Source organism: Triticum urartu, chromosome 5 (assembly GCF_003073215.2).
Source record: "Triticum urartu cultivar G1812 chromosome 5, Tu2.1, whole genome shotgun sequence".
Lineage (NCBI taxonomy): Eukaryota > Viridiplantae > Streptophyta > Magnoliopsida > Poales > Poaceae > Triticum > Triticum urartu.
In genome coordinates this window covers 547,519,736-547,532,647 of record NC_053026.1, presented here as the reverse complement: position 1 = coordinate 547,532,647, position 12,912 = coordinate 547,519,736, and the positions used below count along the sequence as shown (strand labels likewise).

General features: G+C 42.8%; 1 pseudogene; it reads left to right on the top strand.

Moving 5' to 3' along the window:
• Positions 1-12,912, top strand: part of LOC125507363 — a 38,124-nt pseudogene that overhangs the window by 14,276 nt on the left and 10,936 nt on the right.

Sequence of the window (12,912 nt, the reverse complement as noted above, 5' to 3'; positions counted from 1 at the left end):
GGCGGCGTCTCCGTATCGTAAAACACGATGATTTCTTCTCTCTGATTTTTTTCTCATCGAAACTCAATATATGGAGGTGGAGTTGGAGTAGGATACGCAACAGGGGGCCCACGAGGTAGGGGGGCGCGCCCTAGGGGGGGCGCCCCCACCCTTGTGAGAAGGGTGTGGACCCCCTGGTCTTCATCTTTGGTGAGGATTTTTTTTTATTTTTTCTAAGATGTTCCGTGGAGTTTCAGGTCATTCTGAGAATATTTGTTTTCTGCACATAAAACAACACCATGGCAATTCTGCTGAAAACAGCGTCAGTCCGGGTTAGTTCCATTCAAATCATACAAGTTAGAGTCCAAAACAAGGGCAAAAGTGTTTGGAAAATTAGATACGACGGAGACGTATCAACTCCCCCAAGCTTAAACCCTTGCTTGTCCTCAAGCAATTCAGTTGACAAACTGAAAGAAAGAAAGAAAAACTTTTACAAACTCTGTTTGCTCTTGTTGTTGTAACTATGTCAAACCAGCATTCAAGTTTTCAGCATAGATCATAGTTAACCACATTTGCAATAATTCTCAGGTCTCATGATTACTCATATCAATAGCATAATCAACTAGAAAGCCATAATAATAAATCTCGGATGACAACACTTTCTCAAGACAATCATAATATGGTATAACAAGATGGTATCTCGCTAGCCCTTTCTGAGACCACAAAACATAAATTCAGAGCACCTTTAAAGATCAAGGACTGACTAGACATTGTAATTCATGGTAAAAGAGATCCAATCATAGTCATACCCAATATAAATTAACAGTGATGAATGCAAATGACGGCTGCGCTCTCCAGCTAGTGCTTTTTAATAAGAGGGTGATGACTCAACATAAAAGTAAATGGATAGGCCCTTCGCAGAGGGAAGAAGGGATTTGTAGAGGTGCCAGAGTTCGGTTTTGAAATAGAGATGAAATGTATTTTGAGCAGTATACTTTCATTGTCAACATAACAACTAAGAGATGGCGATATCTTCCATGCTAAACACATTATAGGCGGTTCCCAAACAGAATGGTAAAGTTTATACTCCCCCTCCACCAACAAGCATCAATCTATGGCTTGCTCGAAACAACGAGTGCCTCCAACATACATCAGGTCCCAGTGGGAGTTTTGTTTGCAATTAATTTTGATTTAGTTTGCATAAAGTATGGGACTGGGCATCCCGGTGACCAGCCATTTTCCCGTGAGTGAGGAGCGGAGTCCACTCCTCTTGAGAATAACCCGCCTAACACGGCAGATAAGGACATCCTTTGTTGATACATGAGCTATTCGAGCATACAAGACAGAATGTTTATTTGAAGGTTTAGAGTTTGGCACATACAAATTTACTTGGAACGACAGGTAGATACCACATATAGGAAGGTATGGTGGACTCATCTGGAATAACTTTGGGGTTTAAGGGATTGGATACACAAGCAGTATTCCCGCTTAGTACAAGTGAAGGCTAGCAAAATACTGGGAAGCGACCAACTAGAGAGCGACAACAGCCATGTACATGCATTAAAATTAATAAACATTGGATGCAAGCATGAGTAGGATATAATCCACCATGAACATAAATATCGTGAAGGCTATGTTAATTTTGTTTCAACTACATGCGTGAACATGTGCCAAGTCAAGTCACTTAAATCATTCAAAAGAGGATACCACCCCATCATACCACATCATAATCATCTCAATAGCATGTTGGCATACAAGGTAAATCATTATAACTCATAGCTAATCAAGCATGGCACAAGCAACTATGATCTCTAATTGTCATTGCAAACATGTTTATTCATAATAAGCTGAATCAAGAACGAGGGACTCATCATATTTACAAAAACAAAAGAGGTCGAGTTCATACCAGCTTTTCTCATCTCAGTCAGTCCATCATATATCATCACAATTGCCTTTCACTTGCACAACCGAACGGTGTGAATAATAATAAGAGTGTACATGCATTGGACTAAGCTGGAATCTGCGAGCATTCAATAAACAGGAAAAGACAAGGCAATATGGGCTCTTGGTTAAATCAAAAATAATGCATATAAGAGCCACTTCAACAATTTAATTATGGTCTTCTCCTACTGACCCCCAAAGAAAAGAAAAGAAATAAAACTATTTACACGGGAAAGCTCCCAACAAACAAAAGAAGAACGAGAAATATTTTTGGGTTTTCTTTTTAATTATTACTACTACAGCAGAAAAATAAACTACTACTAATTTTTTTGGTTTTTCTTAAGGTTTAACAAACACACAAGAAGAAAACAGAAAAAAGAAAATAAACTAGCATGGATATTACAGTGAAAAAGTATGAGCACCGACATCTAGCATTGAGTGTGTGTGAGCATAAATGTAATGTCGGTGAGAAATACGTACTCTCCCAAGCTTAGGCTTTTGGCCTAAGTTGGTCTATGGCCACGGCTGGCCTGGCGGATATCCATAATAATAGTTTTTGGGGTCGTACTGTGATGAGGAAGAATAGTTGGGATCATACTGTGATGAAGAAGAAGACTCTGACTGCCACTGGCTGACAGTCATCTCTGGATCCCAAGAATAAACAGATTGTCGTGGAGGGTCATCTTGTGGTTCCTGTTCTGGCTCCTCGATTGGTGTAGGGTTTCGGTAGGCGTGAATAGCCGTCAACGGAACAAGGTACGTGCCTGCAGTCAAATCAAACAAAGAAGGAGCAGGCAAGGTAATAGTCTCGGGATGATGTTTATTAAAGAACAATTGATATTTAAGCTCCCCTGCCCTATTTTTAACAATAAAATCATGTGCCACCATACTTTTATGATCTAGATAAACACGGGGCAGCACCTTTTCTTGCTTCTCAGCATGCCTAATAGGTATGTTAAAATGTGCGGCTAGGCGTGTGGCATAGATTGCCTCCAAAGATGGGGCCCTTAGTACGGTTCATATTTAACCGTCTAGCAATAATATCGCTCAAACTAAAAGTGTTATCACTGTATAAACCTTGGAGCAGAATAATTAAATCAGGGATACTAAGGTTTCCAGAATTTCTGCGTCCAATTAAACAACGACTAGCAAATAATGCAAAGTAACGCAAAACAGGAAAATGTATGCTAGTGATTCGTGCGTCGGAAACCTTCCTGGTTTCTCCTACAATGATATTATCAATAAACCCAGCCACATCATCATGATGTGGTTCTTCTGTCTTGCCCTCAAAAGGGACTAAACAAATCTGACAGAAATCATAAAGTGACATCTCCTTATGCTCATCATATAAATGAAACTCCACCGTAGGTGGTGAGTTCCTAGAATGAAAATGAAAGTTTTGCACAAAGGTATTTGTGAGTAAGAGATACTGATCGCATTGGTCGTGGACGAAAGCGGTGAGGCCTGCATTGTGAGTCAATTCATGAAAATCTTCATAGATACCGGCTGCTCTCAAGAAATCATCAGAAGGCCATTCACACGCCCGAATCTCCGCGGTGCGCGGCAAATTATACTTAGGCTTCGGTGCCTTTTCCTTCGAGCTTTGGCTCGATGAGCCCCTCAATAATCTCCACATCATTTTCTGGAAAATTCTGAATTTTTAGTAACTTCAAAATAAAAGTGAACCAACTTCAATAAAACTGATAGCAACTACTCCTACAAGTACCTAGAGCCTATATCAAGCATTAGAACTACTTGGAACCATATAAATTTGACATGCAAGCTCAAGAACATGGTCACCTATGCAGCACAAATTTGCAAAGAATAAAGCTCTAGAACAAAAACTAATTGGACCAATGGAGGAGTCACATACCAAGGAACAATCTCCCCAAGCAGTTTTGCGAGAGGTGCTTTGAGCAAGGAGATCGAAAATCGCAGCAAAAGTGGCTGGAACTCGTGCTTGAGTTGGTTTCTCGGGTTTGTGTGAGATAGAAGAAGAAGATGGGTGCTGGGATAAGTGGAGGAGGGCCACCGTGGGCCCATGAGACAGGGGGGCGCGCCCTATAGGGGGGGCGCCCACCACCCTCGTGACCAGGTGGCAGCTCCTCCCGCGGTAATTTTTGCACAGTAAATCCTCAAATATTCCCGAAAAAATCATATTAAATTGGCATGGCATTCTGAGGACTTCTATTTTCAGGATATTTTTATATTGCACGGATAAGCCAGGAAACAGACTGAAAATGCTATTTTTGCTTTATTTAATATAAATAACAAAAAGTAAAAGTGGGTACAGAAGGTTGTGCTTCTAGTTTCATCCATCTCATGCTCATCAAAAAGAATCCACTAACAAGGTTGATCAAGTCTTGTTAACAAACTTATTCCGATAATCATGAAACCGGAGAAATTTCGAATAACACTAAGTTACCTCAACGGGGATATGCACATCCCCAATAATAAGAATATCATATTTCTTCTTGGCAGTAGGGAGAGGAAATTCAAAACCTCCAAATATAATCGATGGAATTTTCCCAATAGAATTGATACTATGAACTTGAGGTTGTTTCCTCGGAAAGTGTACCATATGCTCATTACCATTAACATGAAAAGTGACATTGCCTTTGTTGCAATCAATAACAGCCCCTGCAGTATTAAGAAAAGGTCTTCCAAGAATAATGGACATACTATCATCCTCCGGAATATCAAGTATAACAAAGTCCGTTAAAATAGTAACGTTCGCAACCACAACAGGCACATCCTCACAAATACCGACAGGTATAGCAGTTGATTTATCATCCATTTGCAAAGATATTTCAGTAGGTGTCAGCTTATTCAAGTCAAGTCTACGATATAAAGAGAGAGGCATAACACTAACACCGGCTCCAAGATCACATAAAGCAGTTTTAATATAATTTCTTTTAATGGAGCAAGGTATAGTAGGTACTCCGGGGTCTCCAAGTTTCTTTGGTATTCCACCCTTAAAAGTATAATTAGCAAGCATGGTGGAAATTTCGGCTTCTGGTATCTTTCTTTTATTAGGAATGATATCTAGGAATGATATCCTTCATATATTTAGCATAAGGATTTGTTTTGAGCACATCAGTTAATCTCATACACAAAAAGATAGGCCTAATCATTTCAGCAAAGCGCTCAAAATCCTCATCATCCTTTTTCTTGGATGGTTTCGGAGGAAAAGGCATGGGTTTCTGAACCCAAGGTTCCCTTTCTTTACCATGTTTCCTAGCAACAAAGTCTCTTTTATCATAACGTTGATTCTTTGATTGTGGATTATCAAGATCAACAACAGGTTCAATTTCTACATCATTATCATTACTAGGTTGAGCATGATCATGAACATCATCATTAATATTTTTACTAGGTTCATGTTCATTACCAGATTGTGTTTCAGCATCAGACATAGATATATCATTTGGATTATCAGGTGGTTCAGCAATAGGTTCACTAGAAGTTTGCAAAGTTCTATCATTTTTCTTCTTCTTCTTTTTAGAAGAACTAGGAACATCAATATTATTTCTTTGAGAATCTTGCTCAATTCTCTTAGGGTGGCCTTCAGGATACAAAGGTTCCTGAGTCATTCTACCAGTTCTAGTAGCCACTCTAACAGCATAATCATTTTTCTTACTATTCATTTCATTAAGCACTTCTTTTTGAGCCTTAAGTACTTGTTCTACTTGAGTGCTAACCATAGAAGCATGTTTGCTTACAAGTTTAAGTTCACCTTTAATATCAGCCATATAATCACCCAAGCGTCTAATCATATAAGCATTTTCTTTTAATTGTCTACCAAAATAAGCATTGAAATTTTCTTGTTTGACAATAAAATTATCAAACTCATCAAAGCATTGCCTCGCGGGCTTATAGTGAGGTATATCACCTTCATCAAATCTATAGATAGAATTTACCTTTACTACCTATGTCGGGATATCGGGATCAGGAGGTTCTTCAGTAAATAAATAATTAAGATCATATGTTTCTTCAACAGGCGGTATATTAAGACCATGTATTTCTTCAATACGAGGTAAATTCTTAACGTCTTCAGCTTTAATACCTTTTTCTTTCATAGATTTCTTTGCCTCTTGCATATCTTCGGGACTGAGAAATAGAATACCTCTCTTCTTCGGAGTTGGTTTAGGAATAGGCTCAGTAATTGGAGCAGGAGCTGGCTCAGGAGGTGCCCAATTATTTTCATTTGTCAACATATTATTCAATAGAATTTTAGCTTCATCCGGTGTTCTTTCCCTGAAAAGAGAACCAGCACAACTATGCAGGTAATCTCTGGAAGCATCGATTAGTCCATTATAAAAGATATCAAGTATTTCAGGTTTCTTAAGAGGATGATCAGGCAAAACATTAAGTAACTTGAGAAGCCTCCCCCATGCTTGTGGGAGACTCTCTTCTTTAATTTGCACAAAGTTGTATATTTCCCTCAAGGCAGCTTGTTTCTTATGAGCAGGGAAATATTTAGCAGAGAAGTAATAAATCATATCCTGGGGACTATGCACACAACCAGGTTCAAGAGAATTAAACCATATCTTAGCATCACCCTTTAATGAGAACGGAAATATTTTGAGTATATAGAAGTAACGCGATCTCTCATCATTAGTAAACAGGGCAGCTATATCATTTAACTTAGTAAGATGTGCCACAACAGTTTCAGATTCATAGCCATAAAATGGATCAGATTCAACCAAAGTAATTATATCAGGATCAACAGAGAATTTGTAATCCTTATCAGGAACACATATAGGTGAAGTAGCAAAAGCAGGGTCAGGTCTCATTTTATCTCTAAGTGATTCTTTGTTCCATTTAATTAATAACCTCTTAAGCTCATATCTATCTTTGCAAGAAGAAATAGCGGCAGAAGATTCCATATCAAAAAGATAACCCTCAGGAATAACAAGCATATTTTCATCATCACTATCATCATCGTATTCAGATTCAATAATTTCTTTTTCTCTAGCCCTAGCAATTTGTTCATCAAGAAATTCACTAAGGGGCACAGTAGTATCAGGCATAGAAGCAGTTTCATCATAAGTATCATGCATAGCAGAAGTGGCATCATCAATAACATGCGACATATCAGAACGAATAGCAGAAGCAGATGTAGGTGTCGCAAAGTTACTCATAACAGAAGGTGAATCAAGTGCAGAGCTAGATGGCAGTTCCTTACCTCCCCTCGTAGTTGAGGGATAGATCTTGGTTTTTGGATCTCTCAAGTTCTTCATAGTGTCCAGCAGATATAAATCCCAAGTGACTCAAAGAATAGAGCTATGCTCCCCGGCAACGGCGCCAGAAATTAGTCTTGATAACCCACAAGTATAGGGGATCGCAACAGCTTTCGAGGGTAGAGTATTCAACCCAAATTTATTGATTCGACACAAGGGGAGCCAAAGAATATTCTCAAGTATTAGCAGCTGAGTTGTCAATTCAACCACACCTGAAAACTTAGTATCTGCAGCAAAGTGTTTAGTAGCAAAGTAATATGATAGTGGTGGTAGCGGCATCAAAAGTAAAGACAGCAAAAGTAATGTTTTTGGTATTTTGTAGTGATTGTAAGAGTAGCAGCGGAAAAGTAAATAAGCGTAAAGCAGTATATGGAAAACTCGTAGGCACCGAATCAGTGATGGATAATTATGCCGAATGCGGTTCATCATGTAACAGTCATAACATAGGGTGACACAGAACTAGCTCCAATTCATCAATGTAATGTAGGCATGTATTTCGTATATAGTCATACGTGCTTATGGAAAAAAACTTGCATGACATCTTTTGTCCTACCCTCCCGTGGCAGCGGGGTCCTATTGGAAACTAAGGGATATTAAGGCCCCCTTTTAATAGAGAACTAGAACAAAGCATTAGCACATAGTGAATACATGAACTCCTCAAACTATGGTCATCACCGGGAGTGGTCCCGATTATTGTCACTTCGGGGTTGCCGGATCATAACACATAGTAGGTGACTATAGACTTGCAAGATAGGATCAAGAACTCACATATATTCATGAAAACATAATAGGTTCAGATCTGAAATCATGGCACTCGGGCCCTAGTGACAAGCATTAAGCATAGCAAAGTCATAGCAACATCAATCTCAGAACATAATGGATACTAGGGATCAAACCCTAACAAAACTAACTCGATTACATGATAAATCTCATCCAACCCATCACCGTCCAGCAAGCCTACAATGGAATTACTCACGCACGGCGGTGAGCATCATGAAATTGGTGATGGAGGATGGTTGATGATGACGACGGTGACGAATCCCCCTCTCCGGAGCCCCGAACGGACTCCAGATGAGCCCTCCCGAGAGGTTTTAGGGCTTGGCGGCGGCTTCGTATCGTAAAACGTGATGATTTCTTCTCTCTGATTTTTTTTCTCATCGAAACTCAGTATATGGAGGTGGAGTTGGAGTCGGAGACGCAACAGGGGGCCACGAGGTAGGGGGCGCGCCCTAGGGGGGGGCACCCTCGTGAGAAGGGTGTGGGCCCCCTGGTCTTCATCTTTGGCGAGGATTTTTTATTATTTTTTCTAAGATGTTCCGTGGAGTTTCAGGTCATTCCGAGAATATTTGTTTTCTGCACATAAAACAACACCATGGCAATTCTGCTGAAAACAGCGTCAGTCCGGGTTAGTTCCATTCAAATCATACAAGTTAGACTCCAAAACAAGGGCAAAAGTGCTTGGAAAAGTAGATACGACGGAGACGTATCACCGTACTTGTTGAAGTCTTGCTCATTGGCGACTCCATCCATTCCGATGATCTTCCTTTTGCCTCTCCTCACGACAACACGACTGGGCTTTGACGGGTCGGTAATGTAGAAGCATTGGTCCAGTTGGGAAGCCAGTACCCATGGCTCATTTTTCGCGGTGACGTTTGCGCCCGCGGTCTTGGATTTGGCTTCGGGTATAACCATGGTGGTGAAATACCGGTCTTCTTTTATGACGCTCTTGGCCCATCTGACACGGAGCATCGGGACCTTCTCTCCAGCGTAGCTCAGCTCCCAGATCTCCTCGATCCTTCCGTAGTATCTGTCCTTGTCGTTACCGGTGTAGGATTCCATCGTTACCCCGGAGTTCTGATAACCATCGCTCTTCATGTCCTTGTCCTCGGTGTAGAATGTGTAGTCGTTGATATCGTACGCCTCATAGGTCATCAGGTTGTGCTCGGCGCCCTGTGACAAGGCGAATATGAGTTTTTCTTCCGCGGAAGAATCCTCATGTAAAGGGTACGACAGAAGCTTCTCCTTGAACCAACGCGTGAAACATGAGTTGTGCTCTTTTATTATATCTCCGTCCGTCCTCTGTTGGCCTCGATCATTGTACGTCTTCTCAATAAAGGTTTTGTGCTCTACCACCCAAGGATCGACCACATCTATGTGTTGTAGCGCGGCTAGGTTTGTGAAGGAAATATGCCCTAGAGGCAATAATAAAGTTATTATTTATTTCCTTATATCATGATAAATGTTTATTATTCATGCTAGAATTGTATTAACCAGAAACATAATACATGTGTGAATACATAGACAAACAAAGTGTCACTAGTAAGCCTCTACTTGACTAGCTCGTTGATCGAAGATGGTTATGTTTCCAAACCATAGGCATGAGTTGTCATTTGATTAACGGGATCACATCATTAGGAGAATGATGTGATTGACTTGACCCATTCCGTTAGCTTAGCACTTGATCGTTTAGTTTATTGCTATTGCTTTCTTCATAACTTATACATGTTCCTATGACTATGAGATTATGCAACTCCCGTTTACCGGAGGAACACTTTGTGTGCTACCAAACGTCACAACGTAACTGGGTGATTATAAAGGTGCTCTACAGGTGTCTCCAAAGGTACTTGTTGGGTTGGCGTATTTCGAGATTAGGATTTGTCACTCCGATTGTCGGAGAGGTATCTTTGGGCCCTCTCGGTAATGCACATCACTTAAAGCCTTGCAAGCATTGCAACTAATGAGTTAGTTGCGAATGATGTATTACGGAACGAGTAAAGAGACTTGCCGGTAACGAGATTGAACTAGGTATGAAGATACCAACGATCGAATCTCGGGCAAGTAACATACCGATGACAAAGGGAACAACGTATGTTGTTATGCGGTCTGGCCGATAAAGATCTTCATAGAATATGTGGGAGCCAATATGAGCATCCAGGTTCCGCTATTGGTTATTGACCAGAGACATGTCTCGGTCATGTCTACATAGTTCTCGAACCCGTAGGGTCCGCACGCTTAACGTTTCGATGCCGGTTATATTATGAGTTTTGATGTACCGAAGGATGTTCGGAGTCCCGGATGTGATCACAGACATGACGAGGAGTCTCGAAATGGTCGAGACATGAGGATTGATATATTGGACGACTATATTCGGACACCGGAATGGTTCCGGGGGTTATCGGATATATACCGGAGTACCGGGGGGTTACCGGAACCCCCCGGGGGTTATTGGGCCTCATGGGCCCATAGTAGTGGAAGAGGATAGGCAGCAGGAGGTGGCGCGCAGCCCCCCTTGCCCCAATCCGAATTGGGAAAGGGAAGGGGGCGCGGCCCCCCTTCTCCTTCCTTCTCTCCACCTCCTCCTTGCCCCTTCTCCTAGTTGGAATAGGAAAGGGGGGCAAAACCTACTTGGAGTAGGATTGCCCCCCCCTTGGGCGCGCCTCCTCCTCTTGGCTGGCCCCCCTCCTCCTCCACTCCTTTATATACGTGGCCAGGGGGCACCCCATAGACACAACAATTGATCTCTTGATCTCTTAGCCGTGTGCGGTGCCCCCTTCCACCATAATCCACCTCGATCATATCGTAGTGGTGCTTAGGCGAAGCCCTGCGACGGTAGAACATCATCATCGTCACCACGCCGTCGTGCTGATGGAACTCTCCCGTGAAGCTCTACTGGATTGGAGTTCGCAGGACGTCATCGAGCTGAACGTGTGCTAAACTCGGAGGTGCCGTGCGTTCGGTACTTGGATCAGTCAGACCGTGAAGACGTACGACTACATCAACCGCGTTGTGATAACGCTTCCGCCTTCAGTCTACGAGCATACGTAGACAACACTCTCCCCTCTCGTTGCTATGCATCACCATGATCTTGCATGTGTGTAGGAAAATTTTGAAATTACTACGTTCCCGAACAATTTGCTCTTTCAAAGTCAGCGAGTCGACCCTCGAAGTCGACATGCATTTTGCGGCGACCCTCGCGGTGACCCCATCCAGCGAGCCTGCCGAGGTGCCTGTTGACGGGCAAACCAACGGGGTTCTCGATGCCTAGATAATTCGTGCAGTAGGAGATGCACTCTTCGGCCAGAAAGCCCCTGTCTATGCTTCCCTCTGGACGTGACATGTTGCGAGCATATCCTTTGATGACACCAATTCATCCTTTCGAACGGCATCATGCTGTGCAATAACGTCGGCCCGAGTTGGATGATATCCTCCATGATATGGACCAGCAGATGCACCATAACATTGAAGAATGCGGGCGGGAAGTACATCTCAAGCTCGCATAGTATCACCACGATCTCTTCATGTAGCCTTCTGAGTTGCCTCATGCCAACCGACTTCTGAGAGATGACGTCGAAAAAGTTGCATAGGCCAAATAGCATTTCACGGACGTGCGTGTCCATGATCCCATGGATTGCAACTGGAAGTATCTGCGTCATCAGCACGTGACAGTCGTGAGACTTCATCCCGCTGAACTTCTGCTTCGCTGAGTCTAGGTATCTTCCCCGCGTAACCGTAAGGAAGTTTTACTCCTATGAGGCAGGTGAAAAACTGCTCGATCTCCTCCTGACTTAGAGTGAAGCACGTGGGAGGGTAGTCATTTTCGGTCTTCTTGGCCTTTTTGCCTTTGCGACGACTTTCCGTGTCCTGCTTCGCCTCATCATCATCATCATCATCATCATTAGCGTGAAGCTCCTCCCTGATGCCCATTGATTTCAAGTCTGCCCTTGCTTTCAGCCTATCTTTGGTCCTCTCTGGTATGTTGAGCAGGGTACCAAGCAGACTCTCGCACACGTTCTTCGTGATATGCATGGCATCAAGGCTACGAGGCACACGGTGGATCTTCCAGTACGGCAAGTCCTAGAAAACAGACATCGTTTTCCATACCTTCAGCAGCGGCTCTGGCGCCTTTCGCTTCTTTCTCGGCTCTGGCGCCTTTTGCTTCTTTCCCGGTAGTGAGCAATCTTTCCAATTTTTCAACAGCTCGTCTATTTCCTCGCCGCTCCTCGTACACGGGCATCTTCGGGATTCGGTTTCACCATCGAACAGATCCTTGCGTTTTCTCCATGGGTCATCGTCATGAAGCCACCTTCGATGTCCCATGAACACGGTTTTCGAAGACCCGGGATCTCTATCTAGCTGGCGATACGTTGTGTCATCCATGCACCTGACGCATCCAGAAAATCCATGGACCACCTGCCCCGCGAGATATTCATAACCGAGATAGTCGTGCACCATCGTGAGCAGTGCGGCTCCCATAGGGAAATATTCTTTCTCTGCGACGTCCCATGTATTGGCTGGCGTTTTCCACAGCGTGTCTAGCTCCTCTTTCAGCAGCCCCAGATACAGATTGATGTCGTTCCCTGGTTGTTTCGGCCCTTCAATTAGCATAATCATGTGAATGTACTTCCTCTTCATGCACAACTAGGGGGAAGGTTGTACATCCACTGTAAAACCCCGGTTGTAGCCTGCCATATTTGTATTCCAACTCTTGCCATTTCCGGCACTAAGTTATGATATTTCCTCGTTGTCGGGTTTTTGTCTTCGTGTTGCTTTTGTCTTTGTCATGCATCTCATATCATGTCATCATGTGCATCGCATTTGCATACGTGTTCGTCTCTTGCATCCGAGCATTTTCCCCGTTGTCCGTTTTGCATTCCGGCGCTCCTATGTCCTCCGGTGTCCCTTTCTACCTCTTTTCGTGTGCGGGTGTTAAACGTTTTCGGATTGGACCGAGACTTTCCAAGCGGCCTTG